Genomic DNA, 19,861 nt, shown 5'->3' with positions numbered 1-19,861 from the left:
CTTGGAGGAAGAGGCATTTGGGATTTACTGCCAAGTATAAGTGAGAATTGGTTGAGGAGCATTTTGAGCGGTGGAAGGAGCAGAAGTGACAGCAATCCTAGTCTGCTGCCAGAACTTGACCCTAGTCCCAGCTGCCATGTTGGTATTTGAACCAAAGCATGCTCACCTCCAGGAACATGCAGAGGCATTATTCAGACTACACAGTGACTAGTTAGCTGTGTGTGACCATTGACCCCTTAGATTATTGGCCTTTAGGTAATGGGGCTTTTATTTTTGTTCACCCTCTACTGCTATCCTGTTCAGATTAGGCATGAGGATAAATGTTCCAGATTGCTACCCCCTCTATTCCTCAAACTTGCAATAACCCAGAAAAGACAAGATGATTCTAGTAGGCTAATAGATGATGTTATTTCTATAAAAGCTCTATTAAGGAAAGAGGTGACTTGACTATCACAGTTTCAAATGAATGGGCTTTGGGACAGCTGTTTTTATTGTTTAATAGCAGGTTTACCAGGTAGATGAAATTGTCCAAGAAACTGATCTCCTTGTACGTGAAATTTTACTGTAGTACACAGTACTATATGACCAAAGCAGAGAACTAGGTGGAGTCGTATGTAAGCTCAGGCTGCCATAACGAAATATCATAGGCTGGGTGACTTAAACAGCAGACATTTATTTTCTTAGGGTTCTGGAGGCTGGGATTCCAAGATCAAGGTGCCAGAAGGGATGGTTTCTGGTGAGATCTCTCTGGTTTGCAGATACCATCTTCTTGCTGGGTCTTCATGTGGCCTTTCCTCAGTGCACATGGAGAGAAAGAGCTGTCTGGTATCTCTTCCCCTTTGTATAAAGACACCAGTCCTATTTGATTAGAGTCCACCCTTAAGGCTTTATTTAACCTTAATTACTTCCTTAAAGGCCCTATCTCCAAATATTGTCACACTGGGGGGTAGGGTTTCAACATATGAATTTGGAGGGGAACACAATTCCGTCCATAAAAAGTTGATACAGAGTTTTAAGCACTGCTGTATTATACTAAGTATCATATGGACCAGGTAACCAGAGCTTGACATCTAAACTCTAAAATAGTGTCTCAAACGCCAGCACAATTCTGAAAAGATAACCAACGTTCTTAATTCTGTCTCAAAGATGTGAAAATTATTCTACATCCTTTTTTTTTTCTCTCTCAGCCTAGTGCATTTTAAAATAGATTTGAAACCCAGGAAATTAGCACCTTCAATTTATTCCCAGAACAGATAGCTAATAAGTAGGGAAAATTAAAAATTTTCAGCCAGCTCGCTTTCGTGTTTTATAACACATACCACTTTGGTTTTGGAGTAGTTTAATTTGAATTAATCATTAGACACTCTTAAGAGTTAGAAAAGAGGTGGTATTTAAAGAAAGTTATATTGTTAGTATAATCTGACACCCAAAATTTAGCCTGAGGTACACAGTCAGTCATACATAGACTTGATACTCTGCATACTTTTGGCCTCAAAATTTCAGATGATCAGGATGATTTCCAAGCTCAATGTTAAGTAATTTGAGGGTTGGAGGAGACTCATGAAAGAAAACCCCCTTAAGAACACAGATTAAAGGATGGGGGAATAAGAACTTGCACCTGCTCCATCAAGCTAAGGACTCTTCCCTGAGATGTTTGATCAGACACAAAGAAGTGTGACAGCAGAACCCACTGAGCTGCCTCAATATTTTTAGAACCTGGCTAATGTTGTGCAAATTTACAAAAGACTGTTCATTGTCAAATAAGTGTTTCCGGGGCGACCTGCATCTCTGTGGAGCTCACCCACCACACTGACAGCATTACCAGATGCACATCCTTCTGATCAGACAGAGGGAAGATAATGAGAGGAAAGGGACTGCTACTATCAAAAAATATATTCTTCCTTATTTCGCTGAAGGCTTTAGAAATCACTTGGAACTGAGAAGGAAGGTCTGGCTTACAATTCATTAGAAGGTGGCCTCATCCTACCTCTCTACTTTGGTAAGCTGACCTCTGTTTCCAATGAGAACATTTGACATTATCAGCAAAGCCGAGTAATCTCTTTATAGGAGGAAAGGACAACACTTTATCAAGAACAGTTAAGCACATGTCACATTTCTGAATTTCATAGAATACGAATTTGGGAGAACACTGTTGGCCCTTAGGGAGTAGCTGCATTGTCGACATTATTTGATGTATGTACATAGTTTTGAATCTCTGTCTGATCATCTATGTTGCTGCCAAGTGTCCAGTCCAATAGCTAAAAGAGGAATTCTTAATAATGATGTTACTTCTCCAGAAATGCCAAATACAATCATCACTGCAACCCTTGGATGTTATAAAAACAGAAATTACTGTGAAGCCTTCATTTCAGTCCTCTCTGGATCCATGGTCAGTTTCATAGCCGACGGCTTGCCAAACATTCTGGTCACTGGGTCGGAGACCGTTAGTCTTTTCACCTTTGGAGACCAGACAGCAGGAAGACAATTGGCCCCTCCAGTGATGCTGCAGTGTAGAAGGTGGGTGCTGCACTTCTGCACCAGACCACCAGTGGGCAGTCAGCTGGCTGGGACACATCTGTGCCCCATGATCCTCACCTTTGGGGCAAGTCTTCTTACTGCCACAAATCTCTGGCTTTGTACATGACAAGGATTCCAACAGAGGAATATTTGGTGGCTCAGGTAGAAGTAACCTGCCATGGGGAGAATTGGAGAATCCCAGTCAAGAATGCATATTTCCATGGAACCATCCCAATGGAATGGGACTCCTGGTGGAACCTGAGGTCTCTGCATTTGGATAGCCTCTGGATGTTAGGGACTTCACCTACTCCCCCCCGCCCCCACCTTGTATTATTCACTCATTCATGGAATAGGATGTTCACTAGATTCTGGGGCCACAGTGATGAATAAGCCAGAGAAGCCACTGCCTTCATGAAGCTTTCAGTATAATGGTGGAATTAGACTAGGCTTTCTTAACTTTGGCACTATTGACCTTTTGTGCTAGATAATTCTTTGTTAGAGGTGGGGACGAGTAGAATTGTCTTGAGTATTATAGGATATTTAGCAACATCCCTGGCCTCTATCCATTCACTAGGTGCCAGTGGCAACCCCCCTTCCCTGATTGTGACAACCAAAAATGTCTCCAGACTTTGCCAAATATCCTCCAGGTGAGGGTAGGGGCAAAATTGCCCCTGGTTGAGCTAGGCTAAATCATAAGGAAACTAAGAAATACAGTACATATGCTGTGTATCTTTAAATTATAATAAGTATCACAAAAGAAACAAATGTGGCACTAGCTGAGAGAGCAATTCATAGAATGGGATTTAATTTAGGTTAGATGGTTAGGGACAGTCTGTTTAAGGAGGTGATATTTAACATGAGACCTCAAGGAAGATAATAGAGAATATATGAGTGTTCCAGAAAGATCAAGCCAGAGCTTGATCCATTCATGGAAGTAAAACAGGCCAGTGTGAGTGGAGGGTCTAGAGGCAGCCAAAGGTCACATCATGGAAGGCCTTGGGGATTGTGATGGGGTATGGATTTTATTATAAGTGTGGTGGGAAGGCTTTGGAGAACTTGAAGTAAAGATATGACTTGACTTACATTTTAAGAGTAAAAGATTCCCCCTATGGTGTAGAAAATATATTCGGCAGGAATGGAGTGGGATAGAAAATAAGTCAGTATAATAATTCTCATTCTATTGTGTGAAGTCCCTCTGCATGTTTGACTTATGCTAGGTGCTTAAAGGGGTACAAAGTAAAGGAACAGAGGACCAAGGATAATATGGAAGAACCCCATCAATATGGGAAAATTAATTTGCAGCAAAACCTAATCTTATATTCCACTATTTAAATAGAAATGTTGATGGTGAAAAATCAAAATGGCTAAGTGATAAGATCCATGTGAATATCAGTTTGGGGGCTATTTTCCAATCTGTACAATGGGGTTCAAAATAGAATGTATTAAATGTGTATTAAAGCCTTATTCCAATGACAGAAAAATTCCCTCAAATGGTAGTTATGGACAAAATTATTTTAATTATTGTTATCAAGAACCATAACGTTAACTTTGTTTAAAATTTATTCAGTTGAATTTTGTTTTTTTAAGATCTTATTTGCTTTATTCACCAATTGGTGAATCAGGCAGCATCCAATCTAGCAGATAGAAATGAGCTCCGAAGAGCTGTACAAAATGAATGACTTGTATAGGCAGAAGGGAATAGGAACAAGGAAGTCATACTAGGCCAAAAAGCAGGTTGGTTATTGCAGGGTTACTTAGGGGATGGGGGGGGTGGTGGTCTACCAGGCAGATTACCTAACTAATGCTGATCAGGAGATTCCTGATTGACTGTTTTAACGTTCATTTTTGGGAGAGCCAAAACTGTAATTAAGTCAAGTCTTGGTTTGGTGATGTGCTGCTTAGCGAAAGCAACTCCATCTGGGGCCTGCTTTCTGTTTCTTTTCTTTCTTTCTTTTTTTTTTTTTTGCTGAGGAAGATTCATCCTGAGCTAACATCTGTGCCAGGCTTCCTCTATTTTGTATGTGGGTCACCGCCACAGTGTGGCCACCACCGAGTGGTGTAGGTCCGTGCCTGTGAAGCGAACCCAGACCGCTGAAGCGGAGTGCGCTGAACTTAACCACTAGGCCATGGGGCCAGCCCCTGCTTTCTGGTTTTCAACAATTTCCTCCTTTTGATCAGCCTTTCAGCCTAACTGAGACATGTGATCAAAATTTAAGGCATTGGTGCTACTCCTAGCTACCACTCTAGAATTCTCGCAGTTTTTTGCTGAATCTCTGTATGGTATTCACAGGTCATGATATCTTTTTGCCATATCTCTTTGTCGTAGTCACAGGTCACAATGTCAGGTTCACATTCTGTAAGTCAGACTTTTGTTCTGTCTTCTGACGTTCTAGTCTTAGGGGGATCATTTGCTTGGTGGTTAGCATTGTGAACAGGCATTTAAAGCTTTTGAGAGAACACAGTGCACCAGGGAGATTACCATGATTATTATAAGCAGAATAGTGCAGTTCAGAGCCATGGTCCCGAAGACCCATATGAATCAGAATCAAGTAAGTCAAAGAAAGATCCCATTGAAGGAGTCACTTTCTTTAGCCAATAGCCCAGAAGTGTCTATCCAAGTGCAGCAAGTGGTGTTGGCCATAGCACAAACACCTCTTTCTCAGCTAAAAGATGATCAAGGGCTATCCTATTATCAAGAACAACTTTGGCCAGAGAGTCTGAGGATTTTTGTTGGGCAGCTATTGCATTAGCAGCAGATTCTGCAATATCTTCAAGAGTTAAGGAGAGATTTCCGGTCACAGCCTCACTTGCACTTACTCCTAGCCAGGAGAGTAGAAAATCTGCCAAAGGAAGCAAATTTTGAATCATGAATGACCCCTGGTAATTCCTGTTTTGTGGGTCAAAACTGGAAAGGTGACAGCCATGAAGGCCAGTAAAATTTAAGGGTCTGTAGACCACACAGGCAGTTTTCTTCTGATTACCCTTGTGTTTTGTCCCTTTCTTTGTACAGAGTCTGGATGCAAGGTTCCCTGGGATTGGGGTTGTTAACCAGAGAAGGGGAAATGGACCCTCAGGGTTAGAGAGCCTGACATGATAGAGGGGGCTGAGTCTGTTCCAGAGAACTGAGGCATTAGAAATCAGGGAGAAGTTTGTGACAAGTAGAACTACAAGATCACCAGCATTGTGGCAAATCCAACAGACATTTAGAGGTTAGAGGTTAGATTACCCTCCTTTGCAATGGCTTGAGATATGTGAACAATGGCATTATTTTTCCAGGCCAGAGCAAGGCAAAATGTGGACAAATGAATCATAAAGACCTTCGTGGTGTAAGAATTAGGAAAAGGATGGTCGAGGAGGGAAGGAAGAATGAAAAGAAATGTTTTTAATGCAATATCATGAGAGAAAGCAGTCTTCCTCAATGTCAGCTACTTCTCTTCCTAGTCAATTTGATTTTGAGATCTCCAGCATCTGCACAGGACCAGGTGTCAGATGGGGCCTTCTTCAGTTGAACCCAAGGTTCAACACCTTGTAATTTGGCAGTGGTGGCAGTGGTGTCAGTGGTCAAGAGTACATGGTAGTGTCCTTTCCATAAAGCTCACTTTTGCAAAAGCATCAGAGTAAAACAATAACTGCCTATAAAGGACAAAAGATTTAAAAATGCCCATGGTTAAAGGTCTGATGGGAGTTCGTCATCATGGAATTGACAAGGAAATTTTGTTATTTCTGTGAAATAGAAAATTTTAAGATAATAATTGGAAATATGACTGATATTATACAAGGACATATCAGATTTCTAGGAATTTCATACAATTTTAGAATGCTTCTATTAATAGTATGCATCCATACAAATATAACCTAAGAAGGTTTAGCATCATTTTTTATTTCATAATTCTTCCTATGTAATTTAACATATCAAATAAACCTAACTATTTTAATATCTTACCTGTTGAGAGACAAATCCTTTGAGATTTTCCAGGAACTCTCCAGAAAATCTCAAAGTTAATTTGAGGTCAGAGAGACTCCATTTAGAATTTGATTTTGGGAAAATGTCAAATGGTTTGAATATTTGACTAAATAGTATTACAGATTATTATGAAGTAATACTTCGCTATCTATTTAACCAAAGTGACAGTAGAAGATGTTAAAAGCAAATACAGAAGTTGTGAACAAAACTTATCTCTTTCAATAGTGAGAAGAATGGGTTTTCTTAAGTAATCAAAGACCTGATCAAGACAACATGAAGCACAGTAAATTATTTTGGTAAGACACAAAGTACTTGCTTTCCAGGCAGATTACTTAAAAGGTAAAGAGACTTTCATAATCTCTTATCAAAAGCAGACCCAAAGTCCAAGAAAACTTTGTCCTTTTAACAGAAAGAAAACCAAATTCTAATTTTGTGCCAGTGTACTTTTCATATTAAACTCATTTTTTAAAAAACTTAAATCCATTCCAATCTTAGCCAGCTTGACCACACATAAAATTCCTTTCCCAAGACTCGTTTTCCACAAACCTACAACGTTTTTATATCCATTCAGATTTTGTCCTATTCTTTTTTCCGTCTGGAATTACCAGTCATTTTACGTTCCTTATTTACTTTTCATACACAGTTTCCTTTCATTCTTATTATTTTAAAGTAGTTTTAATTACATATATTGATTAGAATTTTTAACCCTTAGAATTCTTCCTTCCTAGTGTAAACTAAGAGGTAAGCAATTGTGAAATGTCTGTTACACTAGCATTCTGTGTATTGGCAAATATGTAAATACATTTTATAATTTCTAGAAGTAAATTCTTCATAGTAAATTTTTCAGTGTAGCAAAAAACATGTTTACTAATAGATCCAAAAGTCTATAGTTCTTCAGTAAAAGAAAGCCAAAAGTGGATAAACCTATGTTCAGTAATTAATGTTTCAGTATTGTATCTTATTTGATATTCAATGAATATCCATCATTCAATTTATCTCTATATAAGTTTAAGCTTTCAAGTTACCAAAAAAATTTTGAAAACTATTTTTTGCCATAGCATAAAGCAAAATTATTGTTGAAATTTTCACTTGTAAATTTTTATCTTACTTAGGTCTATTTAATTTACTTGTTCTTAACAATTATGTTTAGATTACTCATGAAAATTTCATAAGACATTAAACAGCTAACTATTATCTTAGGTTATCTTTCTCACTGAAAAATTCTGTAACAGAGATAACATAAGCTTATTTGACTTTTAGTAAACTTAGGTAGAATAAAAGTATTATATTTAATGCTGATAACTCTAAAGACATGCCTATTTCAATTCAACCAACAAATTTAAACTAGCTTTTGTTTACCAAATATTATCCTAGATCACATGAAATTGAAAAGCATTTGGGTTAGTTTTTATATTTCTGAGAGTAACTTAATGTATATAGTGCTTGTTTGTTTTTGAGTCAATTAAATAGAGCTCTTTACAAATTAATTTTGGCAATACTATCTGGAAGTAGAAAAATATCACACATGTATAACATACATGGACATACAGACAGATGCAAACAGAGATCTTACAGCTTTTATTTTAAAATTTTAGCCATGAGATGGGTCTAGTAATGCTAAGCTCACTAGTTTATTAAAACAAACAAACAAAAAAAACCACACTTAGATCCAAATTGTCTTTCTAGCAGATGGAATAAGTTAAGGTTCCCCGCTCAGATGGCTTAAACTTTTCACTAATATTTCTGGTGAAGATTTTTTAGATTCTTTTTTTCCTTCTGGTAAGAATTACCTTGGTTCCTAGAGAAAACCAGGTAGAACATTTACATCTCTAAAGGCACAGAGAAGGAATGTAAATTCCCCAAGAAGCACTTTTGTTCCCTAAGTCCAGATCTTTTACAATATCTTCAAGCCTTTTGGGATGAATAGGGGAGGTTTTGGGGTTGATAAAAAGGGTAAGTGGGCTTTGAATTGCTTCTAGAGCTGCATTTTTGTTCTTGTAAAGACTTAATTTATAAGACAAGAACAGTTGTTTTCAATTCTTCAAAGAATTGGGTTGCAACCCGAATGACATCAAAGGGCTGACCCGTCCACTGAACTACAATATCTTCAGTTTGCTTCTTTTTATCAGGGAGAGGATCTTCAAGAAAGAAGGAAATCAAAAGATTCTTATGTTCTAGAATGAGAGCTGCTTGTCTTTGGAATGTTTTTCTTTCCCGCTGTGTACATAGTTTTATTTTAGCTTAGGGGAGAAGACCTAAAAAACATCCTTTCAAACATCTTGTCAGGTTTTGGCTGGGACACGTAGTAAATATTCCTGGCAGTATTGAACAACCCTGTGGACACAAGAGATGTTCCCAAAGAGGTGCAAAAGATACTACTCTCCCAAAGATAGCCCGAGAAAGAAAGACTTAGACAATTCCTTTAAGAGCTGGCAACAGTCAGTAGGACCCCAGCTGCAAATGGGATGCAACCCACATTTCTGTCTGGCCATATTTTGGGGGCCCCTGACGGTTGCCAAACCAAGTTCTCAGGAACACAAAATGAGACACACAAGAAGACAATAGCTGTGCCTGGGAGAGAAAGAATCAGTAATCATGGAGTCTGGATTTAGAAAGGAAAGGACAATGTGAAATTATACCTTCCTCTCTCAACTGGGCACTCTGGTAGGGATTCTTACCCTTCACAGTCTTCTGCCAGTTTTCCCAAAATCCCATCTGCAGGCTCCAGAGTGAGTGGAGTTTAAAGTAGCGAGTGTAGCCCACGTATCTGCAAGAATTTGGCAAGGTTTTCCATTAATTTTAATTTTAGTTTCCACTTAGCCATTTAAGGGAATAACTGGTAACAGTTTATAGGAGAACCTCTCAGAGTCCCATCAACCCTGGGAGGGGCCTGTATGGGAGCCTTCCTTAGAAGGTAGATATAGGGGCATCTGTAAGGCCACTATCTTAGCCAAGTTTTGCATACGGCCTTGTAGTCTCTTCAGAGGGGAAAGGCAATTCAGAGGAGGATTAGTAGGCTGTGAGTACTTAGGTAAAGGAGGATAGAGAGGAGTAGTAGGAGTCACGTCAATCTTATAGTCTTTTGTTTTAGGTACCTCTTGTGTCTTTAATTTTTCATTAGCCTTTTGGAGGCTTTCGCATGCTAATTGAAATAAGTATCCCATTCTGTTTGTTTGATTTGGAAGCCCTTGCTTTCATGTGCATTTCTGAAATGAATGATGTTGTCTAGTGGAAATATCCCCCATAATGGCCATTGTAATTCTAAGTTGTCTTAGTAAGATTTTTTCCATTTTTGTAGATAGCTATAGCTTCCAGAACCACAGTTCTTAGATATGAAATAAGCAGTTATTCCAGAAGTGGTGCACTCAATTCTTTGAAACCTGAGGATCTCATTTCTTTAGCTAAGCCTTGGGTTTCTCAGAGCCAAATTAATACCTAAGAGGAATGTGCTGCTGGTTTGAGGATTGTGTGTTGGTTTACAGTGCACCTCGATGCACAAAAATTTTCTTTAGGTTGGTGGGTGAGCCAATGTCAATCTGAGCCATTCCATGACCAACTTATCCTAGCATGGGAGTCTTCGAGTTAGGTGGCAGGTGCTCTACCACTTTTTAAGTGCCCACCTTTGCAGCTTTGGCTTCTGAGATTCCCATTAACAATATATCAGTTATTTCTTTACCTCACGTGCACATTAACAGAAACCAACAGTAACTGGGGAAACAGAACTATGGATACCAGCAGTAACCAAAGAGATGGTACTGCAGAAAGGTCAAGAGAAGGCCTTGGGTGCGTACCACCAGCAGTTCCCTAAATGGAACTGTGGATTGAACCAGCAGACTCCAACAAATGGGGACTGTGGACTAACCAAGGGCTAAAGACTGAAGCTCTGTTGGAGCCTCTTGTCAGTCTAGATTGACCCATTAACCCTGGACTGGAAAGCCAATTAGATTGGGAGCTCAATGCAGAGAGAGTGAAGCTCAGATCTGAGAGGAACTTACCCACAGACCTTGGAAAGGGGGAAAAAGAGAGCTCAAAGCGTTTGCAGGTACCAATACCTGTGTTTTTCATTGATCCCAAAGCTGTCAGAAGTCTCCTTTAGACCCCATCAGTGCCAAAATTCAACTGAATAAATTTTAGAGATCTTATTGGCTTTATTCAACAATTCATGAATTGGGCAGCATCCAATCCAGCAGATAGGAAGTTGCTGCAAGGAGTTGTACAAAATGAAAGATGTTTATAGGCAGAAGGGAGCAGGAACAAGGAAGTCATACTAGGCCAAAAAGCAGGTTGGTTATTGCAAAGTTACTTTCCTTTAGGGGATGGCAGGAGTCTATCAGGCAAATTTCCTAACTAGTGCTGACCAGGCGATAACTGATTGTTGTTGTTGTTGTTTTGTTAGTGAGGAAGTTGAGTCCTGAGCTAGCATCTGTTGCCAACCCTTTTTTTTTTCCTGAGGAAAATTGGCCCTGAGCTAACATCTGTGCCCATCTTCCTCTGTTTTAAACGTGAGACATCTGCCACAGAGTGGCTTGATAAGTGGTGTGTAGGTCCATGCCAGGATCCGAACCCACGAACCCCAGGCCACCAAAGTGGAGTGTGCAAACTTAACCACTACACACCCAGGCTGGCCCCCCTGATTGTTTTAAGATTCATTGTGGGGAAAGCCAAAACTAATTAAGTCTCAGTTTGGTGATGTGGAGCTTAGCATAAGCAACTCCATTTTGGACCTGTTTTCTTGTTTTTAACAACTTCTTACGTGTAAATATCATGTTTTACCTCCTACATATTTCTCAAATTTATCTGTTCTTTTGGACCACCATCAGTCTACAATCTATTCCCCAGCCTGGACTTAATAATGAAAGTTTGCATTAAAATAGTTTAAACTTATTTTTTAAAGAAATTTTAGTGAATCTTTTTAAAATTAATGATAGAGCAAGAAAACCCTGCAATGGAACAGTTTTACTTCTTAATATCGTGTATAGCATTGATATCAAATCTTGAATTTTACAGAATAACCCTGAGAACCATAAACAGAAATAGGATTATACTTTGACAAAAACATAATAAAAATGGAACAGCATACTGATTGATGACCCAGAGAAGATGGACTGAAGTAGACATTCATCCACAAATATGGATTGATGCCTACTATGATGAAGGTACATGCTAGGTTCTAGGATACAATGGGCATCACAATCTAGAATGGTCCAGGCAAATGCAAGAGTAGAGGAGACACGCATTCATGTAATGATCACATGACTAAAATGGGACTTTGAGGACAAGTGCTGCAAAGAGTTCCTGAAGACAAGACAATTTGCTAATGATGGCATACACTAATATGGCACTTACTATGTGCCAGGAACTATTCATAATTACTCTATTACTCACTTAATACTTACAACAACCTGATGAAGTAGGTATTATTATTATCCTCATTTTATTGATGAGGCATATGAGGACTTAGAGAGATTTAGTAACTTGTCCAAAGATACACAGCTAACAAGTGACGGATCCAGGATTTCAAATTAAGTGCTTTTGTACCGGAATCTATATCTTAACCATTAAAACAGGAGGACGGTAAAAGAAGAGAAGAGGACAGAGAAGAACAAATGGGGACAGAACGACCATGAGGCTGGTATGCAGAGCAGAGCTTGTGTGTGAAGGAGGAGGGAGGAATAAAACTGCAATTACTGTAGTTCTAAGTACTGAAGCTCGTTCTGATCCTCCACTACTCCTGACAGCTTCTAAAAACCAGACCAAACTAGTTTCATTTTGTCCGCTATGCACAGCAGCCTATTAGAAGATGCGAACATCAATGATCATTTTGGAATTTTTTGTTCTTTTCCTGCAAAGCATTCCTATCACTTTATTTCTTTGTATGTACCCCATGATTTATCAACAAGACCCTTTCAAGCTAACCTTTTCTTCTTATTTTTTTGCTGCTTTTGTTACAGCTCATTCTCATCAACTTAATTACATTCCAATAAATGGGGCTCTTTCTTAATTAGCAATGTTCTACTCCTTGACCTTGGAGTGTATATATAACAATAGACATCACCAGCAGCCTAAGAGAAAATATCTCAATTTGTCTTATTTGTTATGCTTGCTTTTTGTTCACAAAGATACTGCTGTTAATTTAGTATTCAAAAAGCACTGTAGATCTCATTTCATCTGGAATAAAATCAGATATGTGAATACTTCAACATTGTGCTTAGCGCATGGTATGAGACCCAAACGTCCATTTCCTACTTCCCATCCTTCTATTTGTAGAGTAACATTGGATGAGTTGGTTGATAGTGTTATAGTAATCTAAAAGAAGCAGTAGTTTTAGCTCACAATTGTATAACTAACCTTATTCTATACCAGGCAGTTTACCAAAACTTCTCAACTATCCACCACCACCAACTGCTTATAATCAACTAAATTGTCACGTATCATCTTATTATTTCCTGGGTCAATTAGGAGCCTGTTTCCTAAATAAACAGTAACAAAAACATCAAATCTTTTTCCCATTGCAAACTGAAAGAATATGCTATTAAACACGTCAAATTTCCACTAAGGATGGGAATGGTTGGGATTCAATTTTGCACTTTTTTTTTCCAAAAAGATCTTCGTATCTTTCAAGGTTACTGGTAAATTGTCTAGATTTTGAATATTCTTTCTACAAAAATCAATGGTTTATAAAAGACATAAAAATATCTTGAAGAGCATAACCTAAAACTCATTATAAGTGTATATGGGTAGGTGGGATTAATCATGGGTGTTCATTGATCAGCACTACCCAATAGAATTTTCTGTGATGATGGAAATATCCAGATTGCCCAAGATGGTAGCCATAGCCTCATGTGGCGATTGAGCACTTGAAATACGATTACGGGAACTTAGGAGTAAAATACTTAATTTTAATTAAATCAAATTTAAATTTAAATAGCACATCTGGCTAGTGGCTACCATATAGAACAGCACAGCTATAGATAGTTTCTTGGAATAAAAGTGAGAGCAAAAAGTCAGGAATTTGTAACCTCTAAAACAACAGCTGGCAGTTGAGTAGATGGGACTTGAAAATCCTGAAAAGTGAACTCAGCAGTTGTACATGGATTAAATCTCTGTGATGAGTAAAGAAAACTTGGGCTGAAGTCAAGCAGAACTTGAAGGATGTTAAACAAGGATGTCAATTTCATCAAGAACTTTGAGACATGGGGCTGTCATATCAGCCTAACTCTTTAATGAAATGGCATCTTTAATTAACTTTTCTAGATGATATCGTCACTGGTCTTTAAGATGAAATTCATTATTTCTTAACTGAAAGCTATAGCCTGCCCTGCTGCCTTTACATGTAGCATCTTCAGTAGATAATTATTTCGATCCTTGTTGGGAGTTTTGCACGTTGATCTAAGGCCCGGAGTCCTCTGTGTAACAGCATCCTGATCCAATGCCAGACTTTCTGCAAACCTCTATGAGCTAATTCATTCTGCCATGTAAAGGACATCTGACTTATCCATCATCCTAAAAATATACTACATTATCACAGCCAGTAAATTTTAGAACGGGGATTTCTTCAAAATCAGTTTACGGCCAGTTTTAACTATAGGTTGTTTATCATAATGCATGCTTAATTTTTGCCTGAAATACCCTTCCTAATCTTGTTCACTTGGCTAACTCGTGTTCATCCTTCAAGATTTAACTTGAGCCTCACTTACTTTATAACGTCTTTTCTTGCCCCCCTTCCCAGGTCCTAGACTTTCCCTCAAGCATAGTAAGATAATAGAGATGGAGGGGTGACTGTTCTTGTCTCTCTCCATCACTGAACTTCAGCCAAATGAAGATAGGGATCCTGTCCGAATCACCTTTGCTTTCTTGATAGTTTAATGGTGCCTGGACATAGTAAACACCATAAATGTTGATAAGTTAATACATATTCATTCCAGAAGTTATGAGAATAACGGGCTGAGAACATTTCCATGAGAACATGGTAGAACAATTCCAATTGTCAGGTCTCAGGGAAGGTAATAAGCAAACATCTGCTTGTTTGTATCAGGACAGCAACTGCAGGGAGAGACCATGCAGATTCTTATATATATTCTTCAGAAGTTTTATCTTTAAAAAATATGCAATAGATCCTTGGCATTCAAGATAGAGATGTCCAGATGCTTTACAGCATCCCCTAATCACAGATACCCCTTTAGCATAGAATATGTCCTCACACAGTAGATGTGTGTAGATGCAGGAAGAACCCCAGGTTCATGGTGATATGAGTGCTAAGGAATCAGCTCAGCTCGTGCACTCACTGACCAACTGACTTGATTGTGTACAAACATCTCTGTGCCCAAGGTTCGCCAATGTACCACTGCAAAATGCCAAGCCCCACCCAAGGTTGCAGACCTGTCAGGGTTTCTGGCAAATAATGAAAACATGAAGGATTCTATGCACTAAAACCAATAGTTTCTATAAGATACGATAATTTCCTCAAAAAGCATACTCAGAAATGGTATTTCCCCTTGATTATGGAAACAGCTCTTCACTTAGTCATCATGGCATGACGATATTCCAGATGAATTGAGGCATCCTAAACTTTTGGTTCATTTTTCTCAAATGGCCTCAAAAGAGTGGTTAGCATGTGTAGAAATGCATGAGTAGGGAAGATGCAGAGATCAGAAAGAAGAATATTTGCAGATGTGCCCTCCCCAAACAAGAAGATCTAAACTTCTAAAAGAGATGTCTTAGAATGTGTCTTGATTGGGATATATTCTCTTACAAAAAACTGATCACATTCAGTCAACCATTTAGTCAAGGAGTACATGGCTTTCCTTGGTTGAGTAGCTGTCCATTCAGAAGTACTAGACACCACCCTCTATTAAAAACTCAGTCAGACATGAAGCCTATCTAAAGTTCCAAAGGAAACCAATGGAAAAATAGCACTTGATTTACAGAAATTCTCTGGCATGGCTTTGTAGGAGCATGCCACCTATTGGTTAAAGAGGAGGTACACTTGGATTTTGAAACGTTTTTAGTGCCGTCAAGTCAATTCCAACTCCTGGCAACCCTGTGTACAGGAGAGTAGAACCCTGCCTGGTATTTTTGCACCATCCTCTCGCCTTCCAGCTCTATATCAGACAATGAACTGCTGCTATTCATAGGGCTTTCATGGTCAACTGTTTTTGGAAGTAGGTGGCCAAGTTCTTCTTTCTAGTCTGTCTTAGTCTGGAAGCTCCACTGAAACCTGGCCACCATGGGTGACCCTGCTGGTATTTGAAATACTGATGGCATAGCTTTCAGCATCACAGCAACATGCAGCTGCCACTGTATGACAACTGACAGATGGGTGATGTGGTTCCGTGACTGAGAAACGAACCTGGGCCATGGTGGCGAGGGTGCCAGATCTTAACCGCTAGGCCACCAGGGCTGACTTGAACGTAACGTGAAGTCATTTGACACAAATGAACCTAACTGGGGACACCCTCATGGCAGACCACTTGCTGTGGTGACAAGGTTGGTCACCCGAACAATGGAGTTGCCCTGTCACTGCAGCATGTGAACGTGAAGCAGAAGTGACAGCAACGGCTAGTGCAATATTAGTGAAACTCAAAGGCACAGACTGACAGGCTGTGTTTTTGAGCAGCCCGTCCCATAGGAGCCTTCACGGTCCTCTTTGGTCCTGGGCAGCAGTCACAGAACCTAATCTGACAATTCTGACATTGACCTCAGCAGACTCAAAAAGCTGTGTTTGCCCACTACAGGCACTGCAGTGTCCAGGTACTGTGTGTCCACTTGAGCAAATCTCAGTAACCTCTCTGGCATGTCCAAGAGAATTGAGACACAGGATAAGAAACCAAGACAAAGAAAATCCCCCTGAAAGAGTATTCAGTTATGAGTTCAGTAATTATCCACTTCATCCTCCTTCATTTCCACGCTTCCTCTCTCTATTAGGCCCACATCTTTTTGGCAGAAGGTAAAGTCAGGTTACAGAATCACAAATTAATCTTTGCAAAGATTAATCTGCCTTCCAAGTGTCCTGGGAACACGTTCAATGATGGAGGAAGTAGAGGCTCCACAAAATACAGGGACTTCACCATTATAAAATGGAATAGCAACTACTCAATTTTTTTCAATGATTTTCAGTTTATAATGCATTTTGACACCAATTAATTTAGTTGATACTCAGAATAACTCTCTAAGGTAGACATCATTATCTTTTTTCAGAAGAGGAAGCTAAAGCTCAGACTAAAAGATTTGCCTAAGATCACAACTTGAAGATAATAGAGGTGGGACACGTTTCAAGCCCCCCCCGGTGGATGCCTGAAACCATGTATAGTGCTGAACTCCATGTTTTTTCCTATACATTCATATTTCAGGTGTGACAGCAAAACAAGCATGAATTTCTTTTTCCTTCTTCACAATTTCATAGATAGAAGATCCATTCTTACCATAGATCTTAGCAACCTCAGCATATGATTTTTTTCTTTCTTTATTAAGTCAAGAATTTTCACTTTTTCAGTTAAAGGAAGCACTTTATGGCTTCTCTTTGGCATATCTGATTCGCCAGCAATTCAAAGCACTCTTACACTTTGGGGCCATTATTAAGTAAAATAAGGGTTACTTGAACACAAACACTGTGATACCATGACAGTTGATCTGATAACCAAGATGCCTACTAAGTGACTAACAGGTGGGTAGCGTATACACCATGGATACTCTAGACAAAGGGATGATTCATGTCGCAGGCAGGATGGCGCAAGATATCATCATACTACTCAGAATGGCATGTAATTTAAAACTTCTGAATTGTTTATTTCTAGAATTTTCCATTTAATATTTTTGAACTGCAGTTGACTGCAGGTAAATGAAACTGCACATAAGAGGAGACTACTGTATATTAAATTTGTTCCTTCTCCCCATTCCTTTAGCTCTCATTAAATAGGTCTAGCACCAGTTTTTGCTTGTTTAGAAACTCTAGCAGCCTGCTAATTCATTTCTGTCAATCTCCTCTCCCTATTCCCACCATGGGACACACTGGCCAGACTCATCTTGCCCAAGTTGTCCTTCAGTCTCTCCCACAACTATATTGCAAGAATGACTTTCACAACTGCCCTGTGAGCACAAGGCTCACTGAATTGCTGATCCTCCAGTGAACACTCCCTATAGTTTGTATTCTTCTTCCTTCCCAAATATGTGCTCTTTATTAAGTGCTATCATCCTTCAAGGCACAGCTCAATGGCACGACCTTCTTTAAGCCTTAGCAAGTTTACTCAACCACCTCTCCTTCCTTTAAACTACTATAGAACTATATTTTCATTATGATGATGATGATATATATAAAACAAAGTGAAGTACACAAGTCTTAATTGTATTTGAGATTTGTCACTTGTGTAACCATCCGCCACATCAAGATATAGATTTCCATCACCCAGAAAGTTCCCTTGCCCCTTTCTGGTTAGTACCTGCTATGCTAGCAAAGCATCTCTTGCCAGTAGTGAAAGAGATATTCCTATTATATATGATGTATGTTCTGGGTTCCAAGATGGTATATATCCACTCTGTATACCCCACTTCTTTGGAGTGCTTCCTTCCTTAGGCAAGGAAACCCCCGCACTATAATCCTCAGACCTGGCTCATATAATAAACTCACCCCAATTTTGATTTATACCTTGATTATGGATTATTTGTGTTGACATTTAACATATATAAAGAAGAAGGCAGAGTAATATCTGTAGTACCTTATTATATTGGTGAGAATTAAGAGCAAAGACTCAATGCCTTGTGTAGTGAAATTCTGCATTTTGACATGACCACATGCCTGGCATAGGTTACCATGCCCTGGATTCTGTGAATTCTATGACCATAGATTTCAAACTAAAATGTCAAAAATTCTACTTATTCTTTAATAATGGAATATGATGAAGTTAAAGAATTCAAAGTCTGGGGGCCAGCGCCGTGGCTTAGTGGTTAAGTGCGTGCACTCCGCTACTGGCAGCCTGGGTTAGGATCCTGGCGCACACCGACGCACCGCTTGTCCAGCCATGCTGAGGTGGCGTCCCATATATAGCAACTAGAAGAATGTTCAGCTATGACATAAAACTATCTACTGGGGCTTTGGGGAGAAAAAGAGGGACAAAAAGGAGGAGGATTAGCAACAGATGTTAGCTCAGGGCTGGTCTTCCTCAGCAAAAAAGAGGAGGATTGGCATGGATGTTAGCTCAGGGCTGATCTTCCTCAAAAAAAAAAAGAATTCAAAGTCTGAATGCCAGTCAAGCAAATACTTAGAAGGAAAACATATTCTGTTTGCCCTTTTAGTTTATGTATAAAGTGAATCTAAGGGAGGCTGAGAGATTATTTATAGCACTAGCTAGAGCCTGGTACTTCCAACTTCTAAAGTCTTAGAACTGGGTGCCAATCTACTGGGGCACAGAAAACTGGAGAAATCATGCAAATGCTGCAAAGCCATCTGCAGTGATGCCATGTGTTTTTGTGAGGAAAAGGTATATTACTTTGTCTCCAAGCTGATGTTAGGACTTGTCTCCAAGTCCTTGTCTCCAAGCTGATATAGCGCAGTGTCAGGACCCCTGACTTTCAGCTAAGCCACAACAATGACTACCACAAGATGCATCTGCCTATGATAGTCCCTTTGTCCTTTTGCAAACCACCTTAGACTCAGTAGAGTAATCATCATTATAGAGCAACAGTTCAAACGTAGAGTTTTAGAGACTCTGGAATGACAGAGAAGGAAGTTTCCCCTGGGTCTTTCTGGTGATTATTGTCAAGACCGTGGTTGAGTCTATCTAAACTGGAAAATTTACTCAGTTCATCATTAACCAATTTAGTCAGTGAAAGGCTAAGTTACCAATAGTGATTGTTTGCAAATGAAGCAGTAAACCCAATTCCTTCCTGCTTCTTCCTAAAACTCTTTTAGATCAGAACTTTCTTGAACTTATTACTTCTGTGGTATTACTTCCTGACCCTTTATCACTACAGTAATAAGTTGTCTGGAATTTACTGTGAGACCAATTGTCTGTTGGAACTAAAAGGAAAAGATAGAAGAGGAATTAGAGACAGAAAGGAGAACCGAGAATATTATTCAAAGAGTTCAAATATGTCCTGGATTGAGCCCAAAATTGTATCATATAATAAACTAAAGAGAGAAACAGGTAAAGAATTAAAACCATGAAACAATTAGAAGCATGTGTAGCTGAATGTTATCTGATCTTGCTAAAGGGAAGGACTTTCTAGGGCAATGGTTCTCAACCCTGACTGCACAATAGAATCATTTGGGGAGCTTTTGAAAATCTTGACGTCCATGTGGGACACCAGTCTAATCAAATCAGGACATCTGGGGCAGCGGGAGCCAAGCATCAGTAGTTTTCAAAGCTCTCCAGGTGATTCCAATAT

General features: G+C 39.2%; 1 protein-coding gene and 1 long non-coding RNA gene across 8 annotated transcripts in view; one reads left to right on the top strand and one right to left on the bottom strand.

Moving 5' to 3' along the window:
• Nucleotides 1-19,861, top strand: part of GRM7 (glutamate metabotropic receptor 7) — a 618,593-nt gene that overhangs the window by 539,956 nt on the left and 58,776 nt on the right. The gene's annotated exons all lie outside the window — the stretch shown is intronic.
• LOC131418753 (uncharacterized) overlaps nucleotides 8,353-19,861 on the bottom strand; it is a 168,416-nt gene continuing 156,907 nt past the window's right edge. Inside the window, exon 4 of the long non-coding RNA XR_009223025.1 lies at nucleotides 8,353-9,248. This is a non-coding gene — a long non-coding RNA (uncharacterized LOC131418753). The remainder of the gene's footprint in view (nucleotides 9,249-19,861) is intronic.

This window comes from Diceros bicornis, chromosome 2 (assembly GCF_020826845.1).
Source record: "Diceros bicornis minor isolate mBicDic1 chromosome 2, mDicBic1.mat.cur, whole genome shotgun sequence".
NCBI lineage: Eukaryota > Metazoa > Chordata > Mammalia > Perissodactyla > Rhinocerotidae > Diceros > Diceros bicornis.
This window is presented reverse-complemented; position numbering and strand designations above follow the sequence as displayed.